Source organism: Macaca fascicularis, chromosome 6 (genome assembly GCF_037993035.2).
Source record: "Macaca fascicularis isolate 582-1 chromosome 6, T2T-MFA8v1.1".
Taxonomy (NCBI): domain Eukaryota; kingdom Metazoa; phylum Chordata; class Mammalia; order Primates; family Cercopithecidae; genus Macaca; species Macaca fascicularis.
Window position 1 is genome coordinate 20,855,945 of NC_088380.1, and position 17,808 is coordinate 20,873,752.

The 17,808-nt window shown below is 36.0% G+C and overlaps 1 protein-coding gene and 1 pseudogene across 4 annotated transcripts in view; both read right to left on the minus strand.

Moving 5' to 3' along the window:
- The window catches only part of CDH18 (cadherin 18), a 1,123,620-nt gene that overhangs the window by 825,303 nt on the left and 280,509 nt on the right, over nt 1-17,808 (minus strand). The gene's annotated exons all lie outside the window — the stretch shown is intronic.
- LOC123574325 (U2 spliceosomal RNA) lies at nt 11,695-11,805 on the minus strand (annotated as a pseudogene).

Sequence of the window (17,808 nt, forward strand, 5' to 3'; positions counted from 1 at the left end):
ACCTTGTTTCCAAATAAGGTTTCATTCACAGGTACTAGGGGTTAGGGTTTCAACATATCTTTTTAGGGGACACAATTCAACCTACAACAGCTGTTAACTCTTGTGTTAAAACTGTTCAGAGTGAGGCCAGTTACGGTGGCTCACGCCTGTAATCCCAGCACTTTGGGAGGCCGAGGATGGCTGATCACCTGAGGTCAGGAGTTCGACACCATGCTGGCCAATATAGTGAAACCCTGTCTCTACTAAAAATACAAAAGTTTTCTGGGAGTGGTGGTGGGTATCTGTAATCCCAGCCACTTGAAAGGCTGAAGCAGGAGAATTGCTTGAACCCAGGAGGTGGAGGTTGCAGTGAGCCGAGATCACGCCATTGCACTCCAGCCTGGGCGACAGAGTAAGACCCCATCTCAAAAAACAAAACAAAAACTGTTCAGAGTGGTGCTAGTGGAATGGATAAGAGACAGTAGTACAGGAAAGAAAAAGTCATAAGGAAGGTATAAATGTGTTAATAAGGAAGAGATAAGTGCTGAATAAAAAAGAAAACAAAAGAAGATTGTGTTGATAGATGAGAAAAATTGTCCAACACGGAAAAGTAGATGTATAACTAAAATTCAAGATGATTGCACTTTATCTGGAGTATTTAGAATTTAAGGTTTCATGAGGAAAATAATTCTTGTATCTTATTCAAGAAGAAATAAGTAAAGATTAATGCATGAATTAAAAACACACATACATTACCAACAAATTTTAGAAGGGAGCTTGAGATATTTATATACCAGAATAAAAATGGTAAAATAGTATTACTTTTTGGTATAACCAATGTTTTTTGAATAGTTAATTTAGACAATCCACTTCTTTTGATGAGTTTTCTATTATACAAATAGTGTATTATAAAATCTGAAGCTCAACATGTAAAAACCCAGGAAGCATCAAAACCTGAAATGACTGTAAACAGGATAGAGGTGTACTGTTGGTTGATTTATAGTATTTTGGGCAGGTTTAATTGTACTGATGTACATAGGCGTTTTTGAATTGTTTCTGCTTACTTCCTCTTAAGTGGAAACTAATAGGACCCCAATAAATATTTTAATGAGTATGTACTACTTCTTAAATAATAGAATGGATGATTTATATACACTTTTGGTCGTGGTCAACAGAAGTTGCACTGAGGTCTAATATTTACCACCTTTAATCTTTTACGTATGTGAGGTTTTAGTACGGTTAAGGGTTAACATGAAAACATTTCAATGCCCACTTATGATCCTCTTATCTACCCAAAGTAGTTATTTTGTTTAACAAGTAAGCAGTGTTACAACCAACAGCCCATAAAAGGTTATTATCAAATACTTTTCCGTTTTCCTTGCACATGATTAAGCCTCAAAGGTGAATTAATGGATCCTGTTAGGCCGTAACAGGAAAGCAATAATGTCTATCAAGCAAGCACTGTGTTCCACAAATACATGCTGTTTGTCAATGCGGTTGGTGGGTTTTGATTTGATTTCCCCTCAAAGGAGAGTTGGTAAGATGGGAGGCTAAGGGATAGTTTCCTCATCTTATAGTTAGATGTAATGGCAAACATTGATTTTTATTTCTTTGTGAGGACATATCGCAGTAGTGAGGAAAGCAGATTACAAAATTTATACCATACTATTTTGTTTCATTTAAAGTGATAACAATATTCAAACTGTTTGTCTTGACTTAATCTTTTTGTCCCGTTCTTACTTCCCAAGGCTCCTAAACTTATCTTGTTTTAAAGTTTTCTACAGTACATACTTTCTGTAAGCTGCACCACATCCTTCTGCGTAGCATGGTTTACAAAATTTAAAAATAAGTAATTTGAAGTGTTTTTGCTCATGTGTTTACTTCAGCTACATTAACTATTTTCCTACATATATATATGTACACACACACACACATATACATATGTATATAGTTTTGTTGTTCAAAACTTGGGAAAGTAAATACTGAGTCAATACAGTCACTTAAAGGCTTTGATTTCAGGTTAGATGTGGTACATGATTAATGCGTGAACTATTCAGAGTGAACTTTGAAATCTGTGTGTGTAATTTTACTTAATAAAAATTAATCAGAAAAGGATAATTTAGAAAATAAAAGTACAATAATTTAAATGTCACAATTAAAGTTTCCACATGGCCAGTTTTCTCCACTGTTTTAAGATAAAAAATGGCACAGACATACACTGAAATGTACTTTGAACATTGTATATAATTATCTTAGAACATCAGGAATAGCATCAATAAAAACCAAGATGTTTTGTGATTTTATATTGTTTTGCATCTAATCGTATATCACAGTCTAATACCATAGACTTTCACATCTCTGGGAGTGAGCTATATACTGCCTTAGATAAACATGGCGGGAATCAACAGGACAAATTTTGATAGGAAGAAAGGCAGTAGACTCTTAGCAGACAATGAGACAATGGAGAATGAAAAGAAAATGATTATCAAACACTTTTCCAGATGGTTATCAATTGCATAGGAATTCTAAGAGGCCAGGCGCAGTGGCTCAGACCTTTAGTCCCATCACTTTGGGAGGCCAAGGTGGGTGGATCACGAAGTCAAGAGATCAAGACCATCCTGGCCAACATGGTGAAACCCCGTCTCTACTAAAAATACAAAAATTAGCTGGGCGTGGTGGCAAGTGCCTGCAGTCCCAGCTACTCGGGAGGCTGAGGCAGGAGAATAGCTTGAACTCAGGAGGTGGAGGTTGCAGTGAGCCAAGATTGTGCCACTGCACTCTAGCCTTGGCGACAGGGCGAGACGCTGTCCCCGAAAAAAAATAAAAGAAAAAATAAAAAAAGAAAAAGAAGAAAAGAATTCTAAGAAAGCATAACTTTTGATTGTGTATATGTTTATTTTCACAGTGAATTATTTTCTTTACATATATACTCAAGTTCTTTTTTTTGTTTGTTTGTTTTGAGACGGAGTCTCACTCTTGTCATCCAGGCTGGAGTGCAATGGTGTGATCTCGGCTCACTGCAACCTCTGCCTCCCGGGTTCAAACTGTTCTCCTGACTCAGCCTCCCGAGTAGCTGGGATTCCAGGTGCATGCCACCACGCCTGGCTAATTTTGTTTTTTGTATTTTTAGTAGAGACGGGGTTTCACCATATTGGCCAGGCTGGTCTTGGACTCCTGACCTCGTGATTCACCTGCCTCGGCCTCCCAAAGTGCTGGGATTATATGCGTGAGCCACCGCGCCTGGCCAACAAATTTTCATAACAGATTATTATAATGCCACAAAATTCACATACTTCCACTAAGTTTTTATAGTATGATATGCTACTAAAACACCTCAAAAAAGCAATCAATTTCTTTTACCTTAAATGTACTGTTATAATCTAGTAAAGCATGCTATAAGTAAACTATAGTTTATAATATATGTAATATATCATTTTTACTTAATTATATTGTAAAATCTTAAATGTGATTAAAATGATATGCACATTTTAAATATTTTGAACCTGATATATAACTCTAGAAACAACTATGAGTCTTTCCTGGTTTGAAAAAGTAATATTACTATGCTATTTAGATGTTCACTATTTTGCTTAAAGTGAAATAAATGAATAAAGAAATTCTTCAGATTATTTATTCAAGCATATAAGTCTATGTTACTCAATACAGATTCTGTTACATAAATAAGTACTTACTTATTATTAACTCTAAATTTATTTTTTATTTATACTGAGATAGAGATACTTCCATTTATATCTACTGTATTATGTTTTATCTATCTCCTATCTAACTAGAAATAATTTAGTGTATTCTTTTCCAGAAAATACTTAACATATATTTAAATACATAATATAAAACAGGCCAAGGTAAAAATGGAATTACAATATTTTACTAAATTAAAAATATTAGTATATAAAAATCATGAAAATAATCCAATAAGTTTTTCCCCTTTTTCTCTATTTTTCGTGCATGGTTTTAAGCAGTCTTATGAATTGCTGCATATAATCGTTAACAACCTCCCTCTGAAAGAACTAGCCTTCCTCACTTAAGATAAGGAAACTGACACATTGAGGCCAAGTCACTATCTAATGTCCTGCTGCAAGCAAATGGGAAAAGTTGCTTTTGAATTCAGCAAGTCTGACGCCAAAGCATAAACTCAACCAATACAGATTATTCAACATTTTACTAGAGAAGGATCATGGCTTTGGCTTTAATTTTAACTGTAGCCTATGCAACGAAAGAAACGGAATCAATCTAATGAGTCACAGTGTCCAAGATATGAAAAAAGGCAAGTTGTGGAGCAGAATCACTAAGGCCATAAAAAGCTTTATCCCTTGAGTCCTCATAAACTGGATGCTGCTAAATATAAAAATTGTCGACAGTACTTTTATGGTGAAATAACTGGTGCCAAATGTCACTTTTTCTTATAACATCTTTCAGTATAAGCAATCGCAAAGCACATTTCTAAGGTTAAAAAAAAAAAAAAAAAGCTCCTGTAGCCCCAGCTATGGTAGGGCTTTAAGTTACGAGGATAGTGTGATCCAAATGAACACCACTCATGCTCTCGCTGAGGCTGTACTTCATATTACAGGATGAAATATAAAATAAGAGAGTTCCCTTCTGCCTATCCTCCAGAAGTAGTTTCCTCTCAGCCAGATACTTGAAAATAACTGTGTGGTAATAGTTTGAACATTATTCTACTTGACAATACTTGTAATACTTTTATTCTGATAAGTAACCAGAAGGCATCTGTCTTGCCAACTTATTATATCACCCCATTATTCTATTTTTACTTGAACTAACTAGCTGTAAGATTTTTCTTTCCACTTTAGAAAAATAGAAAAAAGGGAACTTGCCTGTCTAGAAAACCAACTTACCTCTGCGTTGAAGTGTTTCCAGAACCAAGACCTTTCTTTAACTTTTTGCATAGGGAAAAAAAGCAAAGTATCTATCTCTGTTGTAAAACATCCCAGTTAATTAAATATAAAAAGCAAAAATTATAGAAAGTTAAAACTCAGAAAATTATAATTGTGTTTTTATCATGCCCTGATCAAGAAGTAAATGAATTATATTAACTTAGGTGACTTACAGTGCAACAGAGAGTGATGAAAGAAACCCCAACTTAATTTTTAGAGACCACTACTAAAATTGAGACTGGTAAAGGAATTTCAAAAATTTAAGTTTTACAAGAGCTGACTGATAATCCTTCCTTTGGGGAAGTTGTCTATTCAGCGAGCAAGTTATCTTATTCTTGATAATTAACTCATTGAGAATAATATAAAGGTATTGTATCTCAAATTTAAAAGACAAAATGGGGGATACATAGGCATGACTTTGGCTCTCAAAATAGGGTTAATATCCTGGGAATTCAAAAATGTGAATAAACAGGTGTAATTCATTCAATATGTATTTATTGAGTTTATATTACACTATACCAGGTACTGTTCCAAAGATAAAGCAGTCATTAAAACAAACAAACTTATCTCCTAAACTCTGGTAAGAAACAAAAAAAAATAAAATCTAATAACCATTCAATTATGAGGTAAGATACATTGATACATACATGAAGGGAATTGAAAATGTCTGAGAAGGTGAAACGCTAGTTATGCTAGAGACTGAAGAACTGAAGAGAAAAACATTTGGATAAGAAGAGAGCTTCCTTCAGGGTCTCTTGTAAGGCAGGCCTGGTGGTGACAAAATCTCTAAGCAGTTGCTTATCTGTAAAGGATTTTATTTCTCCTTCACTCATGAAACTTAGTTTGGCTGGATATGAAATTCTGGGTTTAAAATTCTTTTCTTTAAGAATGTTGAATATTGGCCCCCACTCTCTTCTGGCTTGTAGAGTTTCTGCCGAGAGATCTGCTGTTAGTCTGATGGGCTTCCCTTTGTGGGTAACCCGACCTTTCTCTCTGGCTGCCCTTAACATTTTTTCCTTCATTTCCACTTTGGTGAATCTGGCAATTATGTGTCTTGGAGTTGCTCTTCTCGAGGAGTATCTTTGTGGCGTTCTCTGTATTTCCTGGATTTGAATGTTGGCCTGCCCTACTAGGTTGGGGAAGTTCTCCTGGATGATATCCTGAAGAGTGTTTTCCGACTTGGTTCCATTTTCCCCCTCACTTTCAGGCACCCCAATCAGACGTAGATTTGGTCTTTTAACATAATCCCATACTTCTTGCAGGCTTTGTTCATTTCTTTTTCTTCTTTTTTCTTTTGGTTTCTCTTCTCACTTCATTTCGTTCATTTGATCCTCAATCGCTGATACTCTTTCTTCCAGTTGATCGAGTCGGTTACTGAAGCTTGTGCATTTGTCATGTTTTTCTCGTGTCATGGTTTTCATCTCTTTCATTTCATTTATGACCTTCTCTTCATTAATTACTCTAGCCATCAATGCTTCCACTTTTTTTTTCAAGATTTTTAGTTTCTTTGCACTGGGTACGTAATTCCTCTTTTAGCGCTGAGAAGTTTGATGGACTGAAGCCTTCTTCTCTCATCTCGTCAAAGTCATTCTCCATCAAGCTTTGATCCATTGCTGGCGATGAGCTGCGCTCCTTGGAATCAACCCAAATGTCCATCAGTGACAGACTGGATTAAGAAAATGTGGCACATATACACCATGGAATACTATGCAGCCATAAAAAAGGATGAGTTTGTGTCCTTTGTAGGGACATGGATGCAGCTGGAAACCATCATTCTTAGCAAACTATCACAAGAACAGAAAACCAAACACCGCATGTTCTCACTCATAGGTGGGAACTGAACAATGAGATCACTTGGACTCGGGAAGGGGAACATCACACACCGGGGCCTATCATGGGGAGGGGGGAGGGGGGAGGGGGGAGGGATTGCATTGGGAGTTATACCTGATGTAAATGACGAGTTGATGGATGCTGACGAGTTGATGGGTGCAGCACAGCAACATGGCACAAGTATACATATGTAACAAACCTGCACGTTATGCACATGTACCCTAGAACTTAAAGTATAATAATAATAAAAAAAAATTAAAAAAAAAAAAGAAGAGAGCATTTTTGGAAAGAGAACAATGTGCACAAAGACACCTAGGCAGAGATGTCTTAATGTTTCACAAGAAGAATAAGGAGTAGAGTAAGATGCGGACATATAGGAGATAAAATCAGAAACATAGGCATGAGGGTTGGAAAAATGCAATGTAAAGAATTATGAATCATACAACAGATTTTGAGTTTTACTCTGAGATGGGAAACCTCAACTAATTTGGAAGAGGGTGTAACTTGGTCTGAGCCTAGTTTAAATGAGTCATAATAGCCTCTCTGTTGATAAGATTTGCTAGCCTCTCTGTTGATAAGATTTGAGGGGAATATGGAAGTCTATTAGGAGGTGATCACAGATGAAAGTGGGACATAAAAGTGGCTTAACTCTGGTGGGAAAGCTGAGCATAAAAACATGGTAGAATTCTGCACAAAATGGATGTGGTCTGTCATCAAAATAGAAATGTCAATAATTATTACAAGCCATTTTGAAACCAGAAGAGAGGAGATTTCCTAAACTTAAAAGCCCCAAATCACCAACATTAGCTACACACACACACACATACACACACACACAATGAGTCATTCCAGAAGGTTTCTTCACAAGAAGGCATAGAACATATGCCTGTAATCCCAGCACTTTGGGAGCTCGAGGCAGGCAGATCACAATGTCAGGCGTTCGATACCAGCCTGGCCAATATGGTGAAACCCCATCTCTACTAAAAATACAAAAATTAGCCAGACGTGGTGGCACATGCCTGTAGTCCCAGCTACTCTGGAGGCTGAGGCAGAAGAATTGCTGAACCTGAGAGTCAGAGGTTGCAGTGAGCCAAGATCACGCCACTGCACTCCAGCCTGGGCGACAGAGCAAGACTCTGTCTCGAAAAAAAAAAAAAAGAATATTCAGAAGTGGAATACTTGTGCTTGTGGCTCAATATTTCAATATTTATGCATATAAAACAATAACCTGAGGACCTCAGTTTCACAAATAGTCAAGAAGGAAGCTGGGACATATTTTAGATCAAATATATTGTAGGTTAAAGTATCTTTATGTAGGGAAAGTAAATAGAAATGTGTCATTCTATAAATAGGATTTAGCAAGACAGGGCCATTCCACATTAATTGATAAAATCAAATAACTGTCCAGAATTGCAGTTCATTTTTCAAAATGGTGAAGAAATATTTTTAAAAATATGGTTACAGTGTGGCACTTTAAAAAAAATCAAGTCTGCTATACAATGCTGAAAAATATCCTGTAATCTTTCTTTCCTCTTAGTGGAGCAAAATCTTAGTTTATAGTGGAAGGAAGTTTGAGAGCTCCTTAGTGGTCAATAGAGATCTAATTCTCCTCAATTTTGCTCAAACTGAATATATAACAGGACAACATAACAGGATCTGAGCCAAACATTTTCACATAGATTAAGTTGTGTGTGTGCCTCTGTGTGTGTCTGTGTGTGTCTGTCTGTGTGTGTGTGTATGTATTTTCCTGTAGAAAATAAAGCATTTGAACATTAGTTATTCTCTTATTTTTCCTGCTGTCTGTCACCACATTAACAAGACCGGTTGTACTTTATTTTCCTAGCTAGGATCTCTTGTCCCACTGGGATCGGGGAAGACAATTTTAACATACTTTTTAGGACCAGTGGCAGTTAGAATTGCTTTCAAGATACTACTGTTCATAAGAGGTGAGAGAAAGAACATTTTCATGTAGCCCCTGGGTGTTGAGATTCCCCATATCCTTAAGAATAAATTGGTCAATCATCAAGAGAATTTGAAATCTCCTCAGGCTGTCTTCATTTTCACAACAGGCTCACCTCCCTGATCTAATAAATAGAACATTGACTCTATGGGAGGGCTATGCTTTTGAACTGCTCCTTGCTCAATGAATATTACTTCCTAACACCCAGTAGTCCTAGTCACACGTCATGTGCAAACATGCTATAAGACTCATTTTCACTAAAATAAATTATTTTGAACAAGTCAACTTATTTTAAAACATAGCATTTTCCCTATCTCACCTATGTAGCCACAGAAAGAATTAACTGTCCTGTGGAATATGTCAAAAATAAAAGATAAAGTCTCCAAGATTAACCTGAGCACGCATCACTCACTTTAAAGAAAATTGGAGGAGATGAACTAGAAGAATTTCTTTGGAGCCTGAACAAAAGAGAGGTGAATGGGTTATTAAAGATAGGCTGATGTTATTCTAATATCTTTATGGGAGACTGTCTACTCTATTGTGTCTCTTTTTCAATGAGCATCTTTTGGGAAGCATAAAGTTGCCTCCTTACAAGGTCATAGCAGAGTAATCGTACAGACAGTGTTCTGAACTGGGTTGAACATACAAAGGATGCCAAAAGTTTCCACTTCTGTACAGTAACCTATATTAAAACTTCAACTTATTTCAATCCATCATATTTACATTTCTATTTTATTATACGCTGGATAATGTGTTTAATATATTACTGTAGCTGCCTATATATACACTTTATCATAACAAAATAGACATGTTTTGTGGAACATGTTAAATCGTTTGCTAAGTAAAAGAGACAGTGTGATCAGAACTTTTGAAGGTCTCTACACACAACCTTGCTTTCTCAAATTCTATCCAGACAAATGCTAATTCTGGTTTTAGTTTTATAAGGCCATGAGGATCAAAACATAAAGGAAAATACATAGAAAATGCTTCAATATAAATTACTCTGTTTCATTCTGTGTTATGACTTTATAGCATTTGTGTTCATTTTCTATGAGATCATAGTCCTATTCAATAGCAGTTTTTTTCATATTTCCAATATACTCTACAGAAAAATAATTGTTGGTAACATTCATGTTGTTAATATTATTGCTAAAAATATTCCTTAGGAATTGCTTAGCCCAGAAAATCCCGAACTCAAAGAAGCCTTTTGCAAAGAGTCGTTTTTTTGCTTTTGTCTCCGTAATCCACCATCCTTCCCTATACTCTTGGCTTTTAATACTCTGCTGATAGGATTTGCCTCGACCAATGGCTGCATATGTTAATAATACTCTTTAACTCACTAATAAACTACTTTGATACTTGAATAAATTGAAATTTAAATAAGCATTTTTATTAAATCAAACAATTTTTGTATTGAGATAATTCTAATTGGGGACATAGGTAAACCATTAGTCCCTCAAACTTTTTGGTCTGGAAGACTTTGCAGAGTTCTGCTAAGGGGAAATCACAGAGGTATGTTTTGAACAGTGAGGGTGAAAATCTCCTCTGTTTAATGTGTTTATTTTTCCCTATATGGAAATCACAAAGATCAGTGATTGATATATTACTTTCCATATTTATTATGGAATAATTTATTGATTTAATTTGTTTAATAATTAATGGTTTAATACATGCAATAGTTTACTGATTATGGTATAATCAAGTTTGTTGAATAACTTCAAATAATTCTCAATGAATTTACACCATAGTTATAGGAAAAAATAACATTTAAATCACTCAAATAGAAATTCTACTCCATATATATTTACCAACTGTGATATCTTATGAGGAAAATACAGGACATATTAAGATGTGACAGTCTCAGAAATGAGGGATAGCCTCCTGAAATATTATTGGCTTAGATGTGATAAATTATATAATATAATGAAATCCAAGTCAGTATGTGCATGGCAACTTAGAGAAACTTAGAGAAAGAGAGAGAGAGAGAGAAAGCCAGTGTGGTTGCAGAGCAAATTCAGGAAGTGCAGAATCAGATGAGATCTTTTATTATAAGAGCAATGGATATTCATTGAGGAAATGTTGGCAAGGGGTGACACCAATAGATTTTTTTAAAATAACATTTTGGGCTTTAGCATTGAGAATGGATCTTAGAGGGCAGGGTAGATGTGGGGAGACATGTTAGTAGCCTATGGAGTAGTTAGCAGAAGAGAAAATAATAGATTTGCCTCAGATATTTTGTCAAAAAGAGACAGGTAACATTTAATATGCTTTTTGCAGATTTTTTGGTCACATCAAAGATAACTAAACGCTAAGCTATATAAATTAAAGTTAAAACAGCCCTAGAGAAGACATTAATTCACACATGTTAAAAAGAAGAAGCAGCGCCTTAAGAGATTAAAGTGGACTGCTTCCATTGTGTTTCACTGGCATGCATTGCCTACCATCTGGAGGGTAAAAATTACTTGGAAAATGAAACTTGAAGTGAAATTAAACAATATTTCATTTCCCTTGATATTTATTTATTTTCAGATTAAGCACCAATATCCCAAGTCATAGCCAAGATATAAAATACAATGTGATTATTGTGTGATTATTATTAAAAACTCTTCCCAATATTTCTCTAAAACTTACAAAATATTTCTGTTTATGGCAGAGTCTCAGCTGACACAGGGTCTAATATTATTAATCTAAGTTTGTTTTACAATGCTCACTTCTAATCCTTCATTAATCTTAAACATTTATATTTATATATATGAACATTAATGCAAACTCAATTTAATTTAGAAGCAAGAACAGTTGTTTTTTTATTGTTAGCTAAATTGTGTTTTTAAGATTAAAAACTGCACATTAGAATGAAAAGATTTTTCTTTCCCAAAGCAGCATACATAGAACTACAGTCTCTGCTTGTTTATTTGCCTGTTTGAATGCCACTGTTTTTTTTTTTTTTTTTTTTTACGGTTTTCAAACCATATCTCATAGCAAACTCTTTAGAGTTTAAATTTGTTAAATTGCAATGGGTGGAAAGTCAATATGAAAATTCTTGGTCTATTTCTAAAACATTTTCGTTAAACTGGTAAGAACAGATACTACACTTGATCTTAGCCAAAAGGCCAAGGACGGTGGCTCACGCCTGTAATCCCAGCACTTTGGGAGGCTGAGGTGGGCAGATTGCCTTAGCTCAGGAGTTCAAGACCAGCCTGGGCAACACGGTGAAACCCTGTCTCTACTAAAATACAAAAAAATTACCAGGTGAGGTGGTGGGCACCTGTAGTCCCAGCTACTTGGGAGGCTGAGGTAGGAGAATCGCTTGAACTTGGGAGAGGGAGGTTGCAGTGAGCCGAGATCATGCCACTGCCCTCCAGCCTGGCCAACAGGGCGAGACTCTTTTTAAAAGAAAAAAAAAAAAATCTGTGTGAAAAAAAAAACAGAGAAGTGAAGTGGTTGCATTGATTTAACAGGGTTGAGAAACAGTGAGAATAGTTAAATGATGATAAAAGAACATATTAAGGTAAACAAGCATTAGAAATCAAGCAAGGATATTGCCAAAACGTTATATGTTTATCATCTTTCTTTTAAATCATTAAGTTCCAAGAATTTGGTATGCAATGACCTAAATCATTTCATTTTTAAATGGCTATATCTATGCCATATTGAAAACCAAGGTCAGATATACCTAGATATAGACAATTATGTGGCATTTTCTCTATCATCTGGCATTTTGTTGTATATAAAACTCAAAGACTCCGTGATTACAGATACCCCTTTCATCATATGAGGTTTTGATTTTCATACATCGGAATACAATTTTCATACATTGGCGTATTTATTTATTTTATTTACAATGGATAGAGGATTGGCTTTAATCATACATGTTAAATCAAATAGTGTAGAATACTGGGAATTATAATAAGAAACTAAACTCACATGTACATGCATCTACATGCATATGTGAAGTAGCTGCTCTGGGAAAAATTTCTTATGCTTAACATCATACTGACAGATCACACTGCTACTGTTCTATCTCATACAGCTTATAGAGAAAATTGTCTTGTTTCACTCTTGAGGGAGGAAGAAACAGAGAGAAGCATGTGGGATTTTGCTTTGGCAAATAGATTTCCTCCTTTTTTCTTTTCATTTATGCCTCGTCACCTAATGCAAGCCTAGTTCAGAATATTAATTGTCTAAATAGGCTAGAAACATCTATGCCCTCATCCCCATGGCACACTGTCTTAAAAATAACAAGTCCAAGAATCAGAAAATTTAATTGGTCTTCTTGGTACTAACAAGAGTAACAAAAGATAATAGTGATTAAAATAATCTTAAGAAAAAACACATAAATTCAAAATCCACATGCGACGTGATAATTTAATCGTAAGAATGATTCCTGGAAATACATTTTTCCTATCAGACAGTAACTGAAGACAGTTACTGCTGCCTAACTTGTTCAAAAAACAAACAAACAAAAAGAAATGTAAGCTAGTTAACATTTCACTCCATATTGGACATGTGACAGATTTTAGCAGAGCATAAATATCTCCAGCCATTTTTTGGGAAGCAATTATAGTTAACTTACATTGAGATTTCTTCATTTACTTTGAGGACATCATAGCTGGGTAGCAAATGATTTTAAAATATGTAGTCAGTGTTTGTTTTACAACTGTTATGAGTTTCACATGCATCTGTATATATAGCCATTGTCAAACTGACAGAGTACTATCTCTATGTTCTTTGTATCTTTACTTTCAGTTTCAGAAAAAAAAATCAAGATGTTTCTTTTGTTTCACTGAATTCTAGTATTTCTATCTAGGTTACTATCCCTTTATTAAGCACATAAAAACATCTCACTAATATTTTTTTCTCTATGTGTCCCCTGATATGACACAGTGAAAGGAATATGGGTTCTGAAGCCAAAAAAACCTAGTTGTGAATTGTGATGCTGTTAGTTAATATTCTGCAAATTGAGGAAGGTGTCTACTTCAATAAATTCAATAACTGAATGCTTAATGGAACACATTATAAATAATGGGTGTTCTACAACGTTTAACTCATGTTTCTCCTTTCTTTTCCAGTAATGATGTTTAAATGACTTATTTCTAAAAACAAACCAGGTCAGAAAACTTCAACATTATCTTTTTTTTTTTTTTAAATTTATTTATTATTATTATACTTTAAGTTGTAGGGTACATGTGCATAACATGCAGGTTTGTTACATATGTATACTTGTGCCTTGTTGGTGTGCTGCACTCATCAACTCGTCATTTACATCAGGTATAACTCCCAATGCAATCCCTCCCCCCTCCCCCCTCCCCCCTCCCCATGATAGGCCCCGGTGTGTGACTTTCCCCTTCCTCAGTCCAAGTGATCTCATTGTTCAGTTCCCACCTATGAGTGAGAACATGCAGTGTTTGGTTTTCTGTTCTTGTGATAGTTTGCTAAGAATGATGGTTTCCAGCTGCATCCATGTCCCTACAAAGGACACAAACTCATCCTTTTTGATGGCTGCATAGTATTCCATGGTGTATATGTGCCACATTTTCTTAATCCAATCTGTCACTGATGGACATTTGGGTTGATTCCAAGTCTTTGCTATTGTGAATAGTGCCGCAATAAACATACGTGTGCATGTGTCTTTATAGCAGCATAATTTATAATCCTTTGGGTATATACCCAGTAATGGGATGGCTGGGTCATATGGTACATCTAGTTCTAGATCCTTGAGGAATCGCCATACTGTTTTCCATAATGGTTGAACTAGTTTACAATCCCACCAACAGTGTAAAAGTGTTCCTATTTCTCCACATCCTCTCCAGCACCTGTTGTTTCCTGACTTTTTAATGATCGCCATTCTAAGTGGTGTGAGATGGTATCTCATTGTGGTTTTGATTTGCATTTCTCTGATGGCCAGTGATGATGAGCATTTTTTCATGTGTCTGTTGGCTGTATGAATGTCTTCTTTTGAGAAATGTCTGTTCATATCCTATGCCCACTTTTTGATGGGGTTGTTTGTTTTTTTCTTGTAAATTTGTTTGAGTTCTTTGTAGGTTCTGGATATTAGCCCTTTGTCAGATGAGTAGATTGCAAAAATTTTCTCCCATTCTGTAGGTTGTCTGTTCACTCTGATGGTAGTTTCTTTTGCTGTGCAGAAGCTCTTTAGTTTAATGAGAACCCATTTGTCAATTTTGGCTTTTGCTGCCATTGCTTTTGGTGTTTTAGACATGAAGTCTTTGCCCATGCCTATGTCCTGAATGGTACTACCTAGGTTTTCCTCTAGGATTTTTATGGTATTAGGTCTAACATTTAAGTCTCTAATCCATCTTGAATTAATTTTCGTATAAGGAGTAAGGAAAGGATCCAGTTTCAGCTTTCTACTTATGGCTAGCCAATTTTCCCAGCACCATTTATTAAATAGGGAATCCTTTCCCCATTTCTTGTTTCTCTCAGGTTGGTCAAAGTTCAGATGGCTGTAGATGTGTGGTATTATTTCTGAGGACTCTGTTCTGTTCCATTGGTCTATATCTCTGTTTTGGTACCAGTACCATGCTGTTTTGGTTACTGTAGCCTTGTAGTATAGTTTGAAGTCAGGTAGCGTGATGCCTCCAGCTTTGTTCTTTTGACTTAGGATTGTCTTGGAGATGCGGGCTCTTTTTTGGTTCCATATGAACTTTAAAGCAGTTTTTTCCAATTCTGTGAAGAAACTCATTGGTAGCTTGATGGGGATGGCATTGAATCTATAAATTACCTTGGGCAGTATGGCCATTTTCACGATATTGATTCTTCCTATCCATGAGCATGGTATGTTCTTCCATTTGTTTGTGTCCTCTTTGATTTCACTGAGCAGTGGTTTGTAGTTCTCCTTGAAGAGGTCCTTTACATCCCTTGTAAGTTGGATTCCTAGGTATTTGATTCTCTTTGAAGCAATTGTGAATGGAAGTTCATTCCTGATTTGGCTCTCTGTTTGTCTGTTACTGGTGTATAAGAATGCTTGTGATTTTTGCACATTAATTTTGTATCCTGAGACTTTGCTGAAGTTGCTTATCAGCTTAAGGAGATTTTGGGCTGAGACAATGGGGTTTTCTAAATATACAATCATGTCATCTGCAAACAGGGACAATTTGACTTCTTCTTTTCCTAACTGAATTCCCTTGATTTCTTTCTCTTGCCTAATTGCCCTAGCCAGAACTTCCAGCACTATGTTGAATAGGAGTGGTGAGAGAGGGCATCCCTGTCTTGTGCCAGTTTTCAAAGGGAATTTTTCCAGTTTTTGCCCATTCAGTATGATATTGGCTGTGGGTTTGTCATAGATAGCTCTTATTATTTTGAGGTACGTTCCATCAATACTGAATTTATTGAGCGTTTTTAGCATGAAGAGCTGTTGAATTTTGTCAAAAGCCTTTTCTGCATCTATTGAGATAATCATGTGGTTCTTGTCTTTGGTTCTGTTTATATGCTGGATTATGTTTATTGATTTGCGTATATTGAACCAGCCTTGCATCCCAGGGATGAAGCCCACTTGATCATGGTGGATAAGCTTTTTGATGTGTTGCTGAATCCGGTTTGCCAGTATTTTATTGAGGATTTTTGCATCGATGTTCATCAGGGATATTGGTCTAAAATTCTCTTTTTTTGTTGTGTCTCTGCCAGGCTTTGGTATCAGGATGATGCTGGCCTCATAAAATGATTTAGGGAGGATTCCCTCTTTTTCTATTGATTGGAATAGTTTCAGAAGGAATGGTACCAACTCCTCCTTGTACCTCTGGTAGAATTCAGCTGTGAATCCATCTGGTCCTGGACTTTTTTTGGTTGGTAGGCTATTAATTATTGCCTCAATTTCAGAGCCTGCTATTGGTCTATTCAGGGATTCAACTTCTTCCTGGTTTAGTCTTGGAAGAGTGTAAGTGTCCAGGAAATTATCCATTTCTTCTAGATTTTCCAGTTTATTTGCATAGAGGTGTTTATAGTATTCTCTGATGGTAGTTTGTATTTCTGTGGGGTCGGTGGTGATATCCCCTTTATCATTTTTAATTGCGTCGATTTGATTCTTCTCTCTTTTCTTCTTTATTAGTCTTGCTAGTGGTCTGTCAATTTTGTTGATCTTTTCAAAAAACCAACTCCTGGATTCATTGATTTTTTGGAGGGATTTTTGTGTTTCTATCTCCTTCAGTTCTGCTCTGATCTTAGTTATTTCTTGCCTTCTGCTAGCTTTCGAATGTGTTTGCTCTTGCTTCTCTAGTTCTTTTAATTGCGATGTTAGAGTGTCAATTTTAGATCTTTCCTGCTTTCTCTTGTGGGCATTTAGTGCTATAAATTTCCCTCTACACACTGCTTTAAATGTGTCCCAGAGATTCTGGTATGTTGTATCTTTGTTCTCATTGGTTTCAAAGAACATCTTTATTTCTGCCTTCATTTCGTTATGTACCCAGTAGTCATTCAGGAGCAGGTTGTTCAGTTTCCATGTAGTTGAGCGGTTTGGATTGAGTTTCTTAGTCCTGAGTTCTAGTTTGATTGCACTGTGGTCTGAGAGACAGTTTGTTATAATTTCTGTTCTTGTACATTTGCTGAGGAGTGCTTTACTTCCAATTACGTGGTCGATTTTGGAGTAAGTATGATGTGGTGCTGAGAAGAATGTATATTCTGTTGATTTGGGGTGGAGAGTTCTCTAGATGTCTATTAGGTCTGCTTGCTGCAGAGATGAGTTCAATTCCTGGATATCCTTGTTAACTTTCTGTCTCGTTGATCTGTCTAATGTTGACAGTGGAGTGTTGAAGTCTCCCATTATTATTGTATGAGAGTAAGTCTCTTTGTAAGTCTCTAAGGACTTGCTTGATGAATCTGGGTGCTCCTGTATTGGGTGCATATATATTTAGGATAGTTAGCTCTTCCTGTTGAATTGATCCCTTTACCATTATGTAATGGCCTTCTTTGTCTCTTTTGATCTTTATTGGTTTAAAGTCTGTTTTATCAGAGACTAGTATTGCAAACCCCGCTTTTTTTTGTTCTCCATTTGCTTGGTAAATCTTCCTCCATCCCTTTATTTTGAGCCTATATATGTCTCTGCGTGTGAGATGGGTCTCCTGAATACAGCAGACTGATGGGTCTTGACTCTTTATCCAGTTTGCCAGTCTGTGT